The sequence below is a fragment of the Monodelphis domestica genome, chromosome 1 (genome assembly GCF_027887165.1).
Source record: "Monodelphis domestica isolate mMonDom1 chromosome 1, mMonDom1.pri, whole genome shotgun sequence".
In the NCBI taxonomy this organism is placed as follows: Eukaryota; Metazoa; Chordata; class Mammalia; order Didelphimorphia; family Didelphidae; genus Monodelphis; species Monodelphis domestica.
In genome coordinates, this window is record NC_077227.1 from 95,113,114 (window position 1) to 95,134,543 (window position 21,430).

Below are 21,430 nucleotides of genomic sequence, written 5' to 3' on the forward strand. Positions count from 1 at the left end.
GTGGATTTTTGCCCCAAAAGTTAGAGTTTTTAGATTTGTCATAGACTGTTTTGCTGAGATCCCTTACCCCAAGTCTATTCCACTGATCCTTCTTTCTGTCTCTTAGCCAGTACCAAATTGTTTTGATGACCACTGCTTTATAATTTGAGATCTGGGATTGCAAGGCCGCCTTCCTTTGCATTTTTTTTATTATTTCCCTGGATATCCTTGATCTTTTGTTCTTCCAAATGAACTTTGTTATGGTTTTTTCTAATTCTGTAAAAAAGTTTTTTTTTTGAAGTTTGATGGGTATGGCACTAAATAAATAGATAATTTTGGGTAGGATGGTCATTTTTATTGTGTTAGCTCGTCCTACCCATGGACAGTTAATGTTTTTCCAATTGCTCAGATCTAGTTTTAGTTGTGTGGAAAGTGTTTTGTAGTTGTGTTCATATAGTTCCTGTGTTTGTCTCGGGAGATAGATTCCTAAGTATTTTATGTCATCTAGGGTGATATTTTAAATGGAATTTCTCCTTCTAATTCCTGCTGCTGTGATGTGTTGGAGATATATATAGAAATGCTGATGACTTATGTAGGTTTATTTTGTATCCTGCTACTTTGCTAAAGTTGTTCATTATTTCCACTAGCTTTTTAGTTGATTCTCTAGGATTTTTTAAGTAGATCATCATATCATTTGCGAAGAGTGATAGCTTTGTCTCCTCATTGCCAATTTTAATAACTCCAATTTCTTTTTCTTTTCTAATTGCTACTAATAGTGTTTCTAGTACAATGTTAAATAATAGAGGTGATCATGGGCATCCTTGTTTGATTCCTGATCTTATTGGGAATGCATCTAGTTTATCCCCATTGCAGAAGATGTTGACTGATGGTTTTAGATAGATACTGTTCGTTATTTTTAGGAAAGACCCTTCTATTACTATGCTTTCTAGTGTTTTTAATAGGAATGAGTGTTGTATTTTATCAAAGGCTTTTTCTGTGTCTATTGAGATAATCATGTGATTTTTGTTGGTTTTCATGTTGATATGGTCAATTATGTGGATGGTTTTCCCAATATTGAATCATCCTTGCATTCCTGGAATAAATCCTACTTGATCATAGTGAATAACCCTACTGATCACTTGCAGGAGTCTTTTTGCATGAATCCTATTTAAGATTTTTGTATCTATATTCATTAGGGAGATTGGTCTTTGGTTTTCTTTCTCCATTTTTGACCTGCCTGACTTTGGAATCAGTACCATATTTGTGTCATAAAAGGAATTTGGTAGAACTCCCTCTTTGCTTATTATGTCAAATAGTTTGTATAGTATTGGGATTAGCTGTTCTTTGAATGTTTGATAGAATTAATTTGTGAATCCTTCAGGCCTTGGGGACTTTTTCTTAGGCAGTTCTTTCATGGCCTGTTGGATTCCATTTTCTGATATGGGATTATTTAAGAATTTTATTTCCTCTTCTGTTAGTCTTGGCAATTTATATTTTTGTAAATATTCATCCATATCACCTAGATTTGCATATTTATTGCTATATAATTGGGCAAAGTAGTTTTTAATGATTGCTTTAATTTCCTCTTCATTGGAGGTGAGGTACCCCTTTTCATTTATGATACGGTTAATTTGCTTTTCTTCTTTCCATTTTTAAATTAGATTGACCAGTACTTTGTCTACTTCGTTTGTTTTTTCAAAGTACCAGCTTCTTGTCTTATTTATTAGTTCAATAATTCTATCACTTTCAATTTTATTAATTTTTCCCTTAATTTTTAGGATCTCTAATTTGGTTTTCTTCTGGGGTTTTTAATTTGTTTGCTTTCAAGTTTTTTGATTTGCATGTCCAATTCATTGATCTCTGCCCTCCCTAATTTGTTAATATATGCACTCAAGGATATGAATTTTCCTCTGAGTACTGCTTTGGCTGCATCCCATAAGGTTTGAAAGGCTGTCTCGCCATTGTCATTTTCTTCAATGAAATTATTGTTTCTATGATTTGTTCTCTAACTAACTGATTTTTGGAATATCATATTATTTAATTTCCAATTGATTTTTAATTTGACTCTCCATGTACCCTTACTGATCATTATTTTTATTGCCTTATAATTTGAAAAGATTGCATTTATTATTTCTGCTTTTCTGCATTTTTTTTGACCTACTGTATGGTCAATCTTTGTGAATGTACCATGTGCTGCTGAAAAGAAGGTGTATTCCTTTTTGTCCCTATTTATTTTTCTCCATATATCTATTAACTCTAATTTTTCTAAGATATAATTCACATCTTTTACCTCTTATTTATTTTTTAATTTGATTTATCTAAATTTGATAGTGGTTGGTTCAGGTCTCTCACTAATATAGTCTTACTATCTATTTCCTCTTTCAATTCTTCTAGCTTCTCCATTAGAAAGTTGGGTGCTCTACCATTTGGTGCATACATGTTGATTAGTGATATATCCTCATTGTCTATACTCCCTTTTACAAGGATGTATTTATATACCTTCCCTATCCCTTTTAATCAGGTCTATTTTTGCTTTGGCTTTGTCAGAAATAATGATTGCAACTCCTCTCTTCTTTCTGTCAGTTGAGGCTCAATAGGTCTTGCTCCAACCTTTAATTCTGACCTTGTGAGTATCTACCTGCCTCATGTGTATTTCTTGAAGACAACATATGGTAGGGTTTTGGATTCTAATCCATCCTGCTATTCATCTATGTTTTATGGGTGAGTTCATCCCATTCACATTCAAAGTTATGATTGTCACTTGTGAATTCCCTGGCATTTTGATATCCTCCCCTAATTCTGACCTTTCTTCTTTTTCTATAACCTTTTAAACCAGTGGTTTACTTTAAATCAGTCCCCCCTAGCCCACTCCCTTGACTTGCTTCCCTTTCTGGCCCCTCCCTTTTTGTTCCCTTCTTGTTTTTTTTAGGGTTGGTTAATTTCCCTCCCCCCTCTCCTTCCCTCCCTTTTTGTACTCCCTCCCCCAACCCCCTTAATTTCCCCTTCTCCCTGACCCTGTTTGATAAGATGGAATTCATGATCCTAATGGATCTAGATGTTCTTCCCTCTCAGATTTGATTTCACTGAGAGTAAGTTTTAAGTAATACCAATTAGCACTCTCTTCCTATCCTTCTTATAAGAGAATTCTTCCCCTCCCCTTCCCATGTGTATCTTTGTATGACAAAGATTATTCTATTTAATTTATTTTTATTTCTTCAAATATATCTTGGTACCATCATTGATTCCCCCCTCCCTTTTTCTTTCTTTCTTTTTCTTTCTCCATATCATCTTAATGCCCCAATCTTTCCCTGTGAGTGATTCTTCTAATTACTCTAATAATGCATACAGTTTTTGAGAGTTACACATAACATTTTCCCCATATATACATATATATAATACATATATATGTATATATATATTGATCTAAATGTAGTCCTTATAAAAGAGAGTTTGAATAAAGAAAAAAACTTTTTTCTCCTTTTCCCTTTCTTTCATATTTACCTTTTCATGGTTCTCTTGCTCTTTGTGTTTGGAAATCAAACTTTCCACTGAGTTCTGGTCTTTTCTTTACAAATACTTGGAAATCTTCTATTTTGTTGAATGCCCATACTTCCCCCTGGAAGTATATAGTCAGTTTTGATGGATAGGTGATTCTTTGTTGAAGACCTAGTTCTCTTGCCTTTCTGAATACCGTGTTCCAGGGCTTGTGGTCCTTTAGTGTGGAAGCTGCCAAGTCTTGTGTGATCCTAATTTGTGCTTCTTGGTATTTGAATTGTCTCTTTTTGGCTTCTTGTAGGATTTTCTCCTCAGCCTGAAAGCTTTGGAATTTGGCAATTAAATTCCTGGGAGTTGTCTTTTGGGGATTTAGTGTAGAGGTTGTTCTATGAATTCTTTCAATGCCTATTCCCCCCACCCCCCTTATTCTAGAACCTCAGGGTAGTTTCCTTGGATGATATTTTGTATGATGATGTCAAGATTTCTGTTTATTTCTGGCTTTTCAGGTAGACCAATGATTCTCAGATTGTCTCTCCTTCCTCTGTTTTCCTGATTTGTCACCTTGTCAGTGAGATATTTTATGTTTACTTCTAATTTCTTAGTCTTTGGACTTTGCTTTATTAATTCTTGCTGTTTTGCAAGATCATTGTCTTCCAGTTGCCGAATTCTGGACTTTAAAGACTGGTTTTCCTTTTCGGTTTGGTCTATCCTGCTTTTTGAGACTTCCAGCTGTTTCTCCAATTGGGAGTTCTTGTCCCTCAGATTGTTGTATTCTCTTTGCATTATTTCCCATTTTTCATGCCAGAAGGCTTCCATCTTTTTGATAAGCTCCAATTTAAATTCTTCAAGAGCTTGTGGACAATTTCCATTTCTTTTGGAAGGTTTTGGAGCATTTATTTGGGTTTCCTTTTCTGATTTTCCTCAGTAGTCTGTATTTTTCCTCCGTAAAAAAACTATCCAAAGTCAACCCCTTCTTCTTGCTTTTCTTGGTGTTGGGAAGTTGTTCCTGGGCACTGTTTGCCATCTCTATGGTTTTTCCTTCCCTTTCCAGTCAGAAATCTTATTGAGGAGGGCTGGCTCTCTTTGTATGGATCTAATGATCAAGGCTTTTGCCTCAGGCAAGTTCTCGATTCTCCAAAGCTGCCCTATCTTCCCCGGTGGCCCAAGATCTGCCCTCCCCTGCTTGCCAGCGTTTCAGGTGTTACTGTTGTCAGGGGTAAGTCCTTCGTGGTCTTAGTCAACTCCCAAGACCTATAGGTTCTCCTTGCTCACTACAGGGGTGTCCTTCGCACACTCATTGATTATGGCATGCTGGTTCTGAGCGCCTGAGATCTGAGCTCCCTTGTCCACCTGCCAGGATTTTGGGTATTACTGCTCTCAGGGATAAGTCCTTGGTGGTCTTAGTCAGTTCCCCAAACCTGCAGCTGCCTGTTGCTCACTCCTGGTGTGCCCCTCCCTCACTCGTTGATTCTGTTGTGGCATGCTGACTTTAACTCTGGCTCTGTAGGTGTAGTGGGGGAGGGGAGATCAGCTCAAGGTTGGTTGGGAGCTTTTTCATTCCCTTATAGTGTGTAAATGCCCGAATACCAAGTACCTTCAGTACTGCACCCTACTGTAGAGTCCCTCCGTTCTTATGAGGATGTTTTTTGTGGGGTCTTTTGAGGTCCTCTGTATTGTTGGGTCTGAGGAGGGGAAGTGAGTCACGTCTAATCTGCTGCCATGCTTACCCAGAAGTCTGAAGTGCTTTTTTTATTGGTATGGAAGGATAGTCATAGAGGATTAGGCTTCTGCTGTTTCTAAGCCATCATCTTGACTCTGCCCCCTAACATAAATTCTACAGTGCAATCATGTAAAACATTTTTTCCATATTAGTTATTTTGTGGAAGAAAATTTGAACAACCTGCCTCCCAAAGGATAAATAAAGTTAAATAAATTCAATTCATTCACTAGTCAAGATATCATCTCATGATGTCAATGGAAAATCTTGGAAAATGAAGTACAAACAACAGCAATATATACACATATCTCTCTATATAGAAGTATATACATACCTATATATCATTTACTTAAATATACCTCAACACTGATAATTTTCTACCTGGCAACTAGTCCTATTATCAGTCATCAGTTTCAAGGAGCACAGCAGGTCAAGCATCTGTGGGGACCGGTATTCTTCTGTGTGGAACAAGAAAGATCACTTTAGACTACATCATCAAGCCACTGAGTAGAAAATTGGCCAGAAAATTGTAAGCTCTCAGCATAAATAAAATGAGCACATCTATTTCCTTTCTAAAGGGTCTAACTAATCATACTTGGAATATAACATTTCTGAATGTGATCAGACTATAATCAATAGGAGTAAGCTAGTCTCATAGAAATAGGAAACCAGGAGAAGCCTGGACTCTAGGGACCTAAATTATCTGTTTCTTTTAACTTTTCATTTCCATGTTTTCTCAGATTTATTTATCCCATATTAGGTGAACATTTTTGTCTCAAGAAGGGTTGTTTGAAAGTCTTGGTGATATTTTTCAAACTAAGTTTCATTTTTCTTGTTTTGGAGTAATCTTTTGTTGAGGGAGAACATCTGCCAAGCATTGTCCTACTTCATCTAGTAACCACATCCTATTTAAATTCTTCCACAAATAGAACTGAAAGTGGAGGGGGGATGAGTAATCTGAGAAAAACAGAATAAATGGGCTCGTGTTTATGTAACAGCTGTGTTGGGTTTCTGAATGTGCAGATGAAGCTTATATGGTAAAGTTAATTGTCTTGTGTACTGATGGGCCTTTGAAAGACCAAAGTCAGAAGTGTTTATTATTGTTATCCATGGACTTTAACCCCAATATTGGGTTTACATGAGCCAGAATCAGTTGGAGTGAGAGAAAAGAGCTTTCCACAAAGCATTCTTTGGCTCATGCTGTAACTTAGTATTTCCTCTTAAGAATGTCAGAATTTGGCCTCTTTCTAGGTCTCCACAGAGAAGGTTAAAAAGTTCTCAGCATACCATGCAAGCACTCAGGCTAACAGTATATATTTAATATAGGTCAGTCTTTATTTAGGTTGTTCAAAACACAAGGGATTCACAGGAACTTATAAACCACCAATTCAATTATTTCCCCTTAAGTGAGTCCCATCTACTTTTACTGTTTTTGAGAGAAGGAAAACATTTAATGTCAACAGAAAGATGGTTCTCATATTTTGTTATGCTCCATCTCCTTTGGGTATTTATACAGTCTTTGATATTTATATTGCTACCCTAAGGTTGAAGCTCTTCCAAAGGGAAATGTGTAGTTAGGTTGCTGGACAATCATTTCTCTTCCCGTAAAATCTATGCAGTCCACAAAACTTACAGCAGTAGTGGAGATAAACATCTATATTTGCTCCTTAATTTTATCACTTTATCTCTTGCTTTTCATTCAGTTCTGAAGTCTTGTTCTTCTCTATTTCAGGCTTGATTAGTGTTATCCAGGAATTTCTATGCTTTCCCTTAGAAAGCTAGATCCAGGAACTCTCAGTATTATTTAGGAATTCCGTTTCTTCTCCCTAAGAAACTAGGTCAATCCAGGAACTCTTGCCACCCTATCTATCACTGCTTGCCCTTGTATGTTATTACCTCTTGGGCATGTAGTTCTCCTCTGGGACCTCTCAGAACTCTTTAAGTGATTTCCATGGCTGCTATCTCTGTTGTGTGTATGTGTATGTATCAACCAATGTATTATGAATAAAAAACACACATGTATTATATATGCTTATTTCCTGTGATTATATTTCCCATTTTTATTTCCCCAGATGTCATCTTTTTTTCCTTTCCCAATTTTTCCTTTCTTTCTGATCTCTCTTCATCTCCCAAAGGGAATAAATATTAAGAGGAGATAGAGAATGAATTACTAAATGCATGAAAAATTATTCTATATGAATTTATCCATGTCTTAAAAGAGAGGTGATAGATACAGAGTATGAAAAGAAACATTTTTGGAGGTTAGCTGGGTGGCTCAGTGGATTGAAAGCCATGCCTGGAGATGAGAGGTCCTACGTTCAATTCTGGCCTCAGATACTTCCTAGTTGTGTGACCCTGGGCAAGTAAGTTAACCCCCCTTTCCTTGCCTTTATCACTCTTCTGCCTTAGTAGTGATTCTAAGATGGAAGGTAAGGGTTTAAAAAAAAAGAAACTTTTTTTGGGACATGGTCAATTGGGAATTTGTTTTACTTGACTGTGCATATTTGTTATAAGGGTTTATTTTATATGGATAGATTTTTCTTAAAATAAACAATAAATAAGTATTGTGAGATGTAAAATTGACAATTTTGAATATATTAACTTAAAAAGGTTTTGTAAATAAATAAATAAAATGAATGTAGCCAAGATTAGAAGGAAAGTAGTAAATGGGGGAAAATTTAATAGTTTCTTGGATACAGGTCTCATGTCATATCTAAAATATATAAAAAATTGGGGACTTCTTGAGAACAGGATATCTGTCTCTTTCTATTCTCTTCTCCCCTCTACCATATCTCTTTTGTCAGTCTCTATCTTTGCCTTCTCTCTAAGATGACCTCTCATTTACACAATATAAATATTGCATGCATATAGTTGCTTGCATACTGTCTCTGTAGTAGATGGAGAGCTTCTCTAGGTCAGGAATGGCATTTTTGCTTTGCTTTTTCTGTTCCCAGTGCTAATAACAGGACACATAGTAAGTATTTAATAAAATGCTTGATACTGATGTGTCTCCCTCTGCCCAACTATCAGAGGCATTTCATATATCACACATTATTTAAACACCATAGATGCATCATGAACATTAAATTGAAAAGTTAGATTTGGAACACAAAATTCAATGAGGAAATGAACCAAGAATGGAATGGGTGACAAAGGGGAGGGGAGCAAGATGATGAGCCATCATAGGAGACATAGAAGCAGCAGCAAGAGAGGGAGGGAACAGCACATAGAGAACATTATAGTGAAAGCCAAGGCAGGAGAGGGCAACAAGAAGGAAGGAGTGATAGAGACAAATGGTGAAAGCCTTTTAAGAAATCTGATCTTGGCTCTGATATTTATTATCTTGAGTTTCTGGCCAATAATCCTTAGGCTAGCCATCATTTTTGTTATTTTTAAAAAGTGGAGGTTGGACTAAGTTTTCCCTAAGGATCTGTCCTACTCTACATCCTATGGTCCCATGAACTGATTTATTGCCTAAAAGACCCTTACAAGATTTGATTTAATTATGAATTATTATAACATTATATCAACATATTATAATTAGGAACAATATTATAATTAGAAATTCCAATTACTAAACAAATTGGGTACTTCAAAAGTGTTCAAGTATGTTTGAAAACCACTGTCAGCGTTTAAATGTTTATTCAGCTTTTTAAAATGCCTTTATTATTTCTATTCATCAGTTATTTTTTTGGAGGTGGACATTCAGAAGTTATTCTTCAAATATTAATTTTTCAGCTGTATATAATGCTCTCTTGGTTCTCCTTATTTCACTCTTTATTATTTCACATAGGTCTAAGTATATGGTTTAAAAATTTGTTTCAATTGACTTAGAAGATCCTTTCTTTATGTAATAAGCCATGAATTTCAGCCTGTATTTGGAGTTTAACCAAGTAAGGATTTGCTTTATAGTGATAGAATTACTTTGCTATTACATCACAACCCCGTGAAAATCCAACCAAGTTAGATTTTAAAGCCATTGCTAATCATTATTAGTAGTATATTTTAGTTTTCTTAGTGCCTTTTGTTTTTATTTCCAGTCCTTTCCAGATATATTACTCTCTAACCCCCCAACCACATAGTGAGCTTTCCCATTGAAATAGTGGGATACACAGAGGTGTGTAGATGATACCTCAGTCCCCTTTTAGGGCAGTGAAGCAGTTGAGCCTTACTATATTGGGCCAGGACACAACTAAGTCTTCCAAACAGTTGTAAAAACTAACAGGTTTATTGGTCAATAAAAGATAGGGAGGGAGGATTTAGGAATGAGGATGCCCTAATCTCTAAGTCTCTTACTTCCTACTTCCTGTTAAGTTCATCAAGAGATGGATGCTTCTGTTTCTTGACACGCCCCTGCTTCTGGTTAATACCCCAAAGCTCTTTCAATTCTTCCTGACACTATAAACCTTCCTTGTTTGTTTACCAGGATGTGACAGGTTTCAAGATTAAAAATGATGAACTCTACATGTTGGAGTTCACCTCAGCTAGGCTGGACCTGAGATTGACCCTCAGCCCTTACACCAATAACTGCCTCTGGACCACGATGTTCTTTGTCAGGGTTGAGAGTCTGTAAGATTCTTCTTCAGTACGGTTTCTTCTGGTGAGGAAAGAAAGTCAAAAGGTTTCCCTGTTCTTACCCACAGGCTTAGTGAAACAGGATCAGCAGAGATCACCTCCTTCCTCTTTCATCCCCAAGACAGGAAAGGCTCAGTTGATTGTTGCTCCTTCCAAATCTCTCCTCCACATTCCAGAAAAATTCTCTTAGAGTTCCTAGCATGTGGTCATGCTAGCCTCTGCAACCCAACTTTTTAACTACACTTAATTCATTACTATCTCTATAATTTCTACCCTAACACCATGTAACAGAAAAACAACTGAGCCAAACTGACCAGTTGGAGAATATATCAGTATAAGCAATATTCTGTACCCATAGAGCCCCAACTCTATAAGGAAAGGAAGCAGGGTTTCTTAATCTATGCCCTAAGGTCAAGATCATCAAAGATCTGTCATTGCAATAATAATACATTCATATCAGCTATAATTTGTTAACTGTTCTTTCCTTTGAATGAACACATTGGTTCGTTCAACTGTCTGTTTTGTTAAGTCCTAGATACTCTAGCATGCTAAAGAAAATGTCAACTATTTCTCTCTCTCTCTCTCTCTCTCTGTCTCTCTCTCTCTCTCTCTGTCTCTCTCTGTCTCTCTCTGTCTTTCTCTCTCTGTCTCTGTCTCTGTCTCTGTCTCTGTCTCTGTCTCTGTCTCTGTCTCTCTCTCTCTCTCTCTCTCTCTCTCTCTCTCTCTCCCTTCCTCCCTCCCTCCCTCCCTTCCTAATCCCTTTTTGAATAATGCTTTTATCAGCCATGGTAACTGTGAAGAAAATTATCTCTCTTTGTTATTTCTTTTTTCTTTTTTTTCCATTTGAATTAATATATTTAGTCAATTTAGAACATTATTTCTTGGTTGCAATGATCAAATTATTTCCCCCCCTCCCCTCCACCCACCCTTCCTGTAGCTGATGTGCAATTTCATTGGGTATTACATATGCCCTTGATCAGAACCTATTTCCATGTTGTTGGTGTTTGCATTAGGATGTTCATTTAGAGTCTATATCCCCAGCCATATCCCCTCGACCCATGTATTCAAGCAGTTGTTTTTCTTCGGTGTTTTTGCTCCCACAGTTTTTCCTCTAAATGTGGATAATGTTTTTTTCTCGGAGATTCCTCCAAGTTGTTCAGGATCACTGCATTGCCACTAATGGAGAAGTCCATTATATTCGATTATCCCACAATGTATCAGTCTGTGTACAATGCTTTCCTGGTTCTGCTCCTCTCACTCTGCATCACTTTCTGGAGGTTGTTCCAGTCCCCATGGAATTCCTCCACTTTATTATTCCTTTGAGCACAATAGTATTCCATCACCAACATATACCACAATTTGTTCAGCCATTCCCCAATCTAAGGGCATCCCCTCATTTTCCAATATTTTGCCACCACAAAGAGTGCATCTATGAATATTCTTGTACAAGTCTTTTTCTTTATTATCTCTTTGGGGTAAAAACCCCGCAGTGCTATGGCTGGATCAAAGTCTTTTAGTCTTTTAGCACCCTTTGGGTATAGTTCCAAATTGCCCTCCAGAATGGTTGGATCAATTCACAACTCCACCAGCAATGCATTAATGTCCCCACTTTGCCACATCCCCTCCAGCATTCATTACTTTCCTTTGCTGTCATGTTAGCCAATCTGCTAGGTGTGAGGTGATACCTCAGAGTTGTTTTGGTTTGCATTTCTCTAATTATTAGAGATTTAGAGCACTTTTAAATGTGCTTATTAATAGTTTTCAGATTTAGAGCCCTTTTTAATGTGCTTATTAATAGTTTTCATTTCTTTCGTTGAAAATTGCCTATTCATGTACCTTGCCCATTTATCAATTGGAGAATGGCTTGACTTTTTGTACAATTGATTTAGTTTTTTGTAAATTTGAGTAATTAGACCTTTGTCAGGGGTTTTTGTAATGAAGATTGTTTCCCAATTTGTTGCTTCCCTTCTAATTTTGGATGCATTAATTTTGTTTGTACAAAAACTTTTAAATTTGATGTAATCAAAATTATTGATTTTACATTTTGTGATTTTTCTAGCTCTTGCTTGGTTTTAAAGTCTTTTCTTTCCCAAAGATCTGACAAGTATACTATTCTGTGATCACCTAATTTGCTTATAGTTTCCTTCTTTATATTCAGGTCATTCACCCATTCTGAGTTTATCTTGGTGTAGGGTATGAGATGTTGATCCAAACCTAATCTCTCCCATACTGTCTTCTAATTTTCCCAGCAATTTTTATCAAATAGTGGGTTTTGGTCCCCCAAACTGGGATCTTTGGGCTTATCATGGACTGTCTTGCTGAGGTCATTTACCCCAAGTCTATTCCACTGATCCTCCTTTCTGTCTCTTAGTCAGTACCAAATTATTTTGATGACCATTGCCTTATAGTATAGTTTGAGATCTGGGACTGCAAGTCCTCCTTCCTTTGCATTTCTCTCTTTGTTATTTCTAATGTAACCTAACAGCAATCTTTATTTTAATCAATCAAAAACTGAAAACACCCCTACTTAACACCTGACTAGTCACTAGGTGGAAAAGTTCACCAGTCAAAAAAAACAAACAAACCCAGAAAACAACTTTCACCTCCAAAGGATACCGCCCAGCCTTAGGTAGGGCTAAGCAGTTTGAAAACTGTGATTGGTTCTTGTTAAAAAGGGAAATGACAGGAAGTGATGTGAAAAAGAACTATAAAAAGGCCATGGCTTCCTGGATTTGGGAATTCTTCTTATCTCTTTGGATCTTCTGGCTTGGAGTCATTCCTACCTTGGCGCTTGAAGAGATTCTTCCCTTGGATCCTGTGGTGGTGAGTGGAGTGATTCCTTCCTTGGTTCTTCAGTGAGGAGGCCTTCTCTGCTCATTGGTGCTTTGGTGGGATACTTGCTTCAGTGTGAGTTCTGGTGAGATTCTTGTCAGTCTTAGCCATGTGTGCACTGAAGGTTCTTGGCAGATTCTTTAGCATCTCCTGGTTCTTTAGATTTTGGCTTCCTAATTAGGACTTTGGATTCTGGTGAGATTAGCTTTTGGATTCACATTTGTGGTCTGGAGACATTAGGATTAAATTTAGGGTATTTGTAGCTAGGCAATACTTTATGTCTCTTTATCTACATTTTTTCACTTTTACTCTTTCCACCTCTTTTTTAAATAAAATTGCTAAAAGTAATTTTTACTTAACCTGTAATATTTTCAAGATTTGGTGACCATAATATTACTTTAGATATTTAGCATAAAACCTCATTTTAAATTCTTACATTAATCTAGTTTAGAAGATCACCTGGCTTCTCTTTTTAGAGTTCATAAGTGCTAAAGTGCTATGGTCTTATACAACAAGTAATTGCCATTAATCTGTGGTTCCTTTCTCTTCAGTTTCATTGGAGTCAGAAGCAACAAATATTTATTGGAAAAATGTATTGTTTTCTTAATGACAAAACTCTTATAGAAACTGCTAAAAATCAAACTTATTTTCAGAATTTCTATCTTAAATAGGTACTGGGTTTTAGGAAGGCAACCATATTCTTCCAATTTTACACCTGAATTTACTCCATCTCAGCTTCCCATGTCAACTGCAGAGCCACCTCAGGAATTCAGAATTTTCTTCCCAATTTCTCAAATCTTTTTGTAAATAAATAGAATTTTATCCCATTTCCAATATGGAAGTGAAAGGGCCACAGCAGTATATCTATGCAGTGTTGTGCTGGCAAATATTTTTTTAAAAAATGACTCTCTAGGAAAGAATGTACCCTTAAAACATTTTATACTTTCATCTGCATTATTAACATGTTTTCTAGCACTTTCTTAAGTCTAGACAATCAACAAAATAATAAATCAAGTTCCTATTTGCAGCTTTTTGGTTTTTTCAAGGTGTAAATATTAATGTGGAAAATGTAATTATTAGGTCTCTGGTCAAAGCTGATTCTAGTACAGCACTGTGCCTTCTTAGATGAGTAATTATGATAAAGAAAAGACACAAAGCAGGTGGAGAAACAGAATGCATGCCTGAAGTTACATGTGCTTGAAAATTGTATGTTGAACATATTTGAATATATTTATATTGGTGCAAGTGTTTACTATGTGACAGGCAATATACAAAGTGCTTAACAATTATCAGCTCATTGAATCTTCAGAACAACTCTGAGAGGTAGGTATATTATCATTCCCATTTTAAAGATGAGGAAGCTAAAGCAGACAGAGTTAAGTAGCTTGCCCAGGATCACACAGCTACTAAGAGGCACAAATAGGATTATGAACTCTTCCTGAGTCCATATTTTGCATTCTATCCACATTTCTACCTTGCTACCTGCCTGTGATAAACAGATACCAAAAGACAGTCACCCAATGAGGAAAGCAGCTTTAAGGAACCTGAACCAGAAAAGAACCACTGATTATGGACTTTCAAGAGATTTTCAGGTTATGAAATCCCAGGAATTATGAATTACCCTTTTCAATCATGTTTACCCCACATGTGCTCTTGTAACAGTCCACCCCTAGCTATGGGCAAGGGAAACTGTTGGTATGTACAGATTGCCTTAGAAGAGAGCATGCTCATTCTTGAGCATGCTCAGTATTGCACGTGGCTGGGAAAGCCTCTGACCCTTGACCCCAGCTTCCCCCAGGTTAGGTGGGAACACAGGTTTCTTTGTGCTCACCTGATTAAGAGAAACCACACCTATACCTTGTCATTAACCAATGGGAATCATCCCTATGTACTGTGTATATTTGCATATCAAAGATTATATTTAGCCCAGCAAGCTCCGCCTCTCTCTCTCTCTCTCTTTCAGGCTAGCTGATGGCTGTCCTTGCTGGAGCCTGGCCCATTTCTAATCTTTCTCTATCATCTCTCTGACCTGTGTGGTATTAAATGTGGATCTCTGGACTGGTAAAAGCCTTCGGAAGGGTCCTTTGATCAGAGCTTAGCTGTGGCTCATGGAAAATTAATAAAGACTCATTCCTGCCACCTCATATCTCTAATTTGACTCCGTCATCCCCCTCATGGTATCTAAAACTTCTATCCTGTCTCTATCTTCCTACCTTAAAGCTTCTCTCCCCTCTGAGGAAGCTTTAGCTCTGAATCACTGTATTCTAAATTTGAGTCTGCTCTTCCCATGGGCTTCTTTCTGTTTGTGTGAGAATATGCCCCAGGATTTTGGGAGAGAATATTTGTACTAAATGCTCTTATTATATCATCTTAGCAAATGTCTTTGCCAAATGTCTTTGCGAAGTAGCTAAATCTACTGATTGATTATTAATGGGAAGTACATCTATGGGGGCTCAAGAATGATATTACTAGAAACCCAATCTCTTAGAGTTATCCCTTCCACTTAGGGAACAGTTTTCAGTTATTCTGGGTTTCAACCCATGGTTATAAATTGATAGAGCAAATTCATATTTTCTTTCTTAGCATCTTTTGTAAGAAGTTGAGTGGTGTTAGTTATATATTCCCTACTCCTCTCCCAGCCACCACATCCTTATTTTAAGATAGTGGTGGTAGTTTCTTCTGTGATCATTCTTAGGATAATTATTAGTACTTATGTTGAGAAGCCTGCCTACAATCATATAACAGCCATCTTCCAAAGGCACTGAGTATCATCCTCAGACTAATTATGAGAAACTACTCATTATAAGCTTTCCCATCTCCCCCAGAGAGAATCCATCTGCATTTGAGTCTGATGAAAATCTTAAATGTGTGCTAAGGACAGGCTATCCAAAGGACCCATAATTAGTTTAGGGAAAGTGATGTCCATAAACTCAGACAGGTATATATCTTTATTAGTGAATATTCCTCAACTTTCAAGGCTGATTGAGAAGGCTTAATGCTAAGTAACTGACATCAGAGATGGAACTTTTTCTCTATATAAGCAAAAACAAATTAGCCTCATATTGCCCTCTATTGAAAATCCATGCAATTAATATTTAATTTTCTTCAGCAGTCTGATGAGGTGTAATGTCCAAGGAAATTCTATGGTCCACCCTCCACAGACACAGATGCGGGCAAGACCTAGAGATTCCTCCAAGGCTTGAGAGGAACATCAAAAGATGCTTCCGTGCAGAACTACATTTATCTTGTGACTTGGCTGGTTAGGCTATGGCCATCAATAAAGTCCACTGGGATACATAAGTTATGTGGTGGCCTTTTCCTTCACTTTTTAGTGGTACAGTTCTTGGCACAGAGTAAGTGATTAATAATTTTTTTTCAATTTATTCATTTAGAGAACTTTTGTTGCTAAAGGTTGGGGAGTGAGTAGGAGTACCTTATTAGCTTTTGAAATTTTTCTCTTGGATGTAGGACAGGGATCCCCTCTAATTCCCTTTAAATAATATGGCTACAAAAAGGACAACAATCAACATCCTTTGTTCTCATCACATGACCAGCCCACCTTATTTTATTGTGACATGTATCTATAATAACTTTCTTTGCATCACTTCCCCAGATCTTGCTTATAAGGTGCTATAGTCTATTGAATCTATGTTCCTTTCCATTATAAAATCAAAACTTTGTATACAAACAAACAATAAAAGATTCAATGGCCTTTGGGAATCACAAGTGAACCTCTCTGTTAAAATAACATAAACTTAAGGAGAATTCAATTCTATGCTTCAAGATAGTGATTTGAGTTCTATGTTATTTTCCTTTCTGCTTTGCCATTTCAGTCATGTCTGATTCTTTGTGATCTTATTCAGGTTTTTCTTGGTGAAGATTTTGAAGTGGGTTGCCATTTCCTTCTCCAGCTTATTTTACAGATGAATGAACTGAAGCAAAATGATTTAAGTGACTTGGCTAAGGTCATACAACTAGTAAGTCTCTGAGGCCTGGCAGTCTACCATTGAACCATCTAATTGCCCATATTTTCTCCATAACCATATAAATTCCTTGACTGCAGAGACTATTTCATTTTATCTTTTGGTCATTGTATTCTTAGGGCCTTTAACAATGCTTAGAATAAGATAGCTCTTAACCAATATGTGCTTTATGAATTATATACCCAAGAAGAGAAATACTCTAGATTTCAAAGAATAATAGTTAAAAAGCAATTACAGGATTCACCTATTATAAACCCTTCCAGAACAGCCATCACTTTTAGTCATCACTTAAATACTTCCAATGTTCACTGATTCTCATAAGGAAGGTAAACACAGTGTCTCAGCTCTATTGATTACTAGCTTTGTGACCTTGTAAAAATCACTTTATTTATCTGGTTTTCATTTTTCTCATCTACAAAACAAAAGATTGAACTAGAGGGTATTTAATGTTCTCTACTACTTGGTGAATTTGTGACTTTCTGATTTTCTGACAGCTGTAGCTATTGAATTAAGATTTTCCTCCTTTTAATTTGACTTATTTGTCCTAGTTCTTCCATGTGGAACAACACAGAGCAAAGTTGTCCTATTTTTATATGGAGGTCCTTTCAATACTTTGATTTCAGTGCTACATTCTGCCCTCAGTCTTCTCTTTTTCTGGTTAATCATTCCCATTTTCTTCAACTATTCCCTACATGGCATAAATTCCTTGAGGGTAGATACTATTTCACTTTTGTTTTTGTATCTTGAGAATCTAGGGTAGAGGGAGAAAAGGCATCATTTTAGAAGCTTATTCGGTGACTAGATGGAAATGTTCCCCCTAATGTTTGGAAGTGGTATTTCAGCTGCATTTTTGTACAAATAGGTGTTTTTGCCTTTAAAAAAATCTCTTTGAGATACAGATCTAGCAGTAGTAGTAGTATTACTTGGCCAAAGGGCATACAGTATTATAGCCCAGTGGGCATGGTTCCAGATTGCATTACTGAATGGTAGTATCAGTTCATATTTCCATTAACAGTGTATTAGTGTCCCAGTTTTCCCACATCTCCTCCAATATTTATCATTTTTCTTTTCAGCATATTAGCCAATTTGATGGGTGTGAAGGGGTACCTCAGAGTTGTTTTAATTTCCATTTCTCTAATCAATAGTGATTTTGGACATTTCCCCAAATAAGTATAGTTAGTTTTAATTTTTTCATCTGAGTACTGCCTATTCATATCCTTTGACTTCTTATCAATTGCTTAATGACTTGTTTTTATAAATTTGAGTCAGCTCTCTATGCATTTGAGAAATTAAGCCTTTAACATTTAATATTTGCTATAAAAAATTTCCCCCAGTTTTTTCCCCTTATAATTTTTGTTGTATTGATTTTGTTTGTGTAAAACCTTTTTATTTTAATGTAATCAAAATTATCCATTTTATATCTCATAATGTTCTCCATCTCTTATTTGATCATAAATTCTTCCCTTATCCACAGGTAGACTATTCTGTGCACCCCTAATTTACTTGTGATATCACCCTTTATTTCTAAATCAAGTATCCATTTTGACTTTATCTTGGTATATGATATGAGATGTTGGTCTGTGCCTATCTTCTACCATTCTGTTTTCCAATTTTCCCAGCAGTTTTTGTCATATAGTGATTTCTTGCCTCAAAATTTTGGATTCTTAGGTTTTTTTTCAAATACTAGGTTACTTATGGCCATTTCCTACTATGTGCTATTTATCTAATCTATTCTATTGATCTTCTACTCTCTTTCTTAGCCAATACTAGATTGGTTCAATGATTTTTTGTCATACAGTTTAGTATATGTTACAGTTAGGCTGCCTTCTTTCATGTTTTTTTTTCCCATGAATTCCCTTGATATTCTAGGTCTTTTGTTCTTTTGGATTAATTTTGTTTTCATTTTTTTCTAACACTATGGAATAATTTTTTGGCATTTTGATTGATATGATACTGAATAGATCAATTTAAGTAGAAGTGTCATTTTTTATTATATTGACTTCACCTATTCATGAACAATTAATGTTTTTTCAATTGTTTAGATAGGACTTTGTGTGAAGTGTTTTGTAATATGTTTTGTTCATATAGTTTCTAGGTTTGTCTTGGCTGGTCAGGGCACCTGAAAATCTATATAAACCAAATGAGTACACTGAGTGTCTGTGTGTGGGTTTCTAGCAGACAAACCACTAACAAATTTCTTTTCTTCTAAGTTTATCTACTCCCTTTATGTAAACTCTAGTGTTGTGTACTTGTTATACTAGTACAGTGTCTGGAACATAGTAGGTGCCTGGTAATGTTTGTGGATTGTTTGCTATAACTATTCCGGTGATGGACTGTATGCCTTCTGACTAAGGGCTAGTTTATCTAAGAGTTTAGAGAGACTCATGAATAATGACAATAATATTGGCATCTTTATAGAGTATACTATATGTCAGGCATTGTGTTAAGTGCTTCACAAATATTAACGTATCTGATTCTCACAAAATCTTTGAGAGATGTTATTATTTTCAATTTAATGTTGGGGAACTGAGGCAAACAGAAATTAAATGACTTGCCCAAGGGTCACATAGCCAGTAAATGTTTGAGGTAACATTTGAATCCAGATCTGTCCAGTGCTCTAGGCACTGTGCTGCTGCCTAGATGCTTCATTACCAGGTTGGTTGCAAAAAGATGGATCACTTCATCATCAAGGGATGAATCCATGGCTAGTTCTGAAGACCACAAGTTGTCACAAAAAAGATGCAATCTATATCAGTGGAAGAAATACAGAAGATGAAATTACAAATCCTAGAAAGACTACAGTATCCTTAACTTGACACTATTTATTGACTCTTCACTATCTTGGTTGCCTTCCTCAAGATGTGTCTCAGTTGGTCAATAGTTTTTAATCATCAGCACTCAGAACTAAACTCAACTCTTTAGCTAGCCAACCAGTAGAGAACAGAACTTAGAATCTAGGGGGTTTATTACTTCCTAGTATTTTAAAATAACTTCTACAATCACATTTGTCTTTTTAGTAGCCACATCACATAGATAACTCATATTAAACTTGTGAACTAAGACCTCTTTTTTTTTTAAACAAAAATTACTGCCAAGCCACTGGAAAAATACCAATGCACAGAATTTTACATTAGGAAAATAAAAAGACAGATGAGGCACAATTATTCTAATTCATCAACTTTGAAATGCAGAGAATCTTTTGGGGGAGGATTTGAATTTTACATCAGTAACATTTGAGAATAAGAGGTTACCTCTCATTATATTGGAAACAGTCAGACAGAACCACATACTTTGTCAGACACTGTGATATTTATAGTTATTACTACCAAATTTATGTAAATTATAGTAATATTGTGTCTAGATGAAATTCATCTATTTATTCTTACTCATTGTCTCTGTATTTGGTATATTATTATTCTCCTTATTATGCCATATGATAGTTTCAACAGTATCAAATTATATGAATTTGATTTTAACAATAGAAAGACAATTACATTACATCAGCAGACCATGTTTTCATCTGAAGTGGAAGGGTTATTTAATTGCATTTTCTATTATGTTGAATTAGAATTTGGTGCCACAAATCACCTCCTGCTTAAAATAGTCTGACTTTTATTGCCAGAGGTCTAATTCAGAATTGGCCTTTAGGTGCTAATTTAATCTACTTTCCAAATATAGAATTTTTTCCTTCACCTTCCAGATTTCTAGTTCTTAATTATATGCAAACAAGGGACAAACTTGTTGAAAAGTAAATATATATCCCCCCCCCCCCTTTCTTAAAAAGAAGCCCAATGATAGAGAGGCCAGTGTGTTGGATTTTCAACTGGACTTGGATGCCCCCAAATTCTGGGTTCTAGTTCTAGTTATTTAGTAATAATGTGTCCCTGTTCTATATACTTATAGTACTATATGCAAGTACTATAACTTCTCATAGTGTCAATTTCCTTGTCTATTAAATGGGCATAACAATATTTGTATCAACTACCTCATTGTTATTCTGAAGTGTTTTCCAAGCTTCAAATATGAATTGTTGTCCTTGTTTTTGTTCTTCCCGTTTATATCCTGCCCAATGCCCCTTCTTATTGTGAGTATTCCCCTCAATAAAGATGACTCCCTTTACTTTCTCTTTGTTAGCTCTGTTGTCTTGTGATTCTATGGGCTTCCTTGTACTACTTTTGGGGCTCTCAAAGTGCCGTAAGACAATGGGGAAAAGGTAGGAAACTGTTGTGGGAAAGAGGCTGGTTAATAAAAGGAAAATTCAAACAATTCCTCTTTAGTAGTACTACTATCCTACAACATGGCTCCAAAAGCTGACCATGGTTAGGTAACTAGGCAGTACAATGGACAGGGCACAGGGTACAGGACCTGATGTCAGAAAGACCTGACTTAAAATCCAGTCTCAGATACTTAATAGATGTAGGAACCCAGGAAAGTCATTTAATTTTGGTCTGTCTCAGTTTTCTCAACTGCCAAGAGTGAGTTGTGCCATAGGGTGGTTGTGAGCATCAAATAAATTAATATTTGTGAAAAGCTTAACACAGTGCCAGGCACATCGTAGGTGCCTAATGAATGCTTGTCTCTTTCTCTCATACCTCATGACAAAGAGCTGCAGAAATGTCATGTTAGTCCAATAGCTTGGGTCTGTTTTCCACCCTGAGCACTCTCTTAATTGTGGTTTACCGGAATCTACTGCAAATCAGTGACAATTTAGAAGAGGAAAAAAAATAAGCAAGTAAACAGCCCCTATAAAAACCAATTCTGCCTCTTCAAAAAATTAAGGAATGAAGCCAGCAGCAAATTTTGTGGAGCAGAGTTAATGTAATATCAGTAAACTTTCCTTTCTCCTATA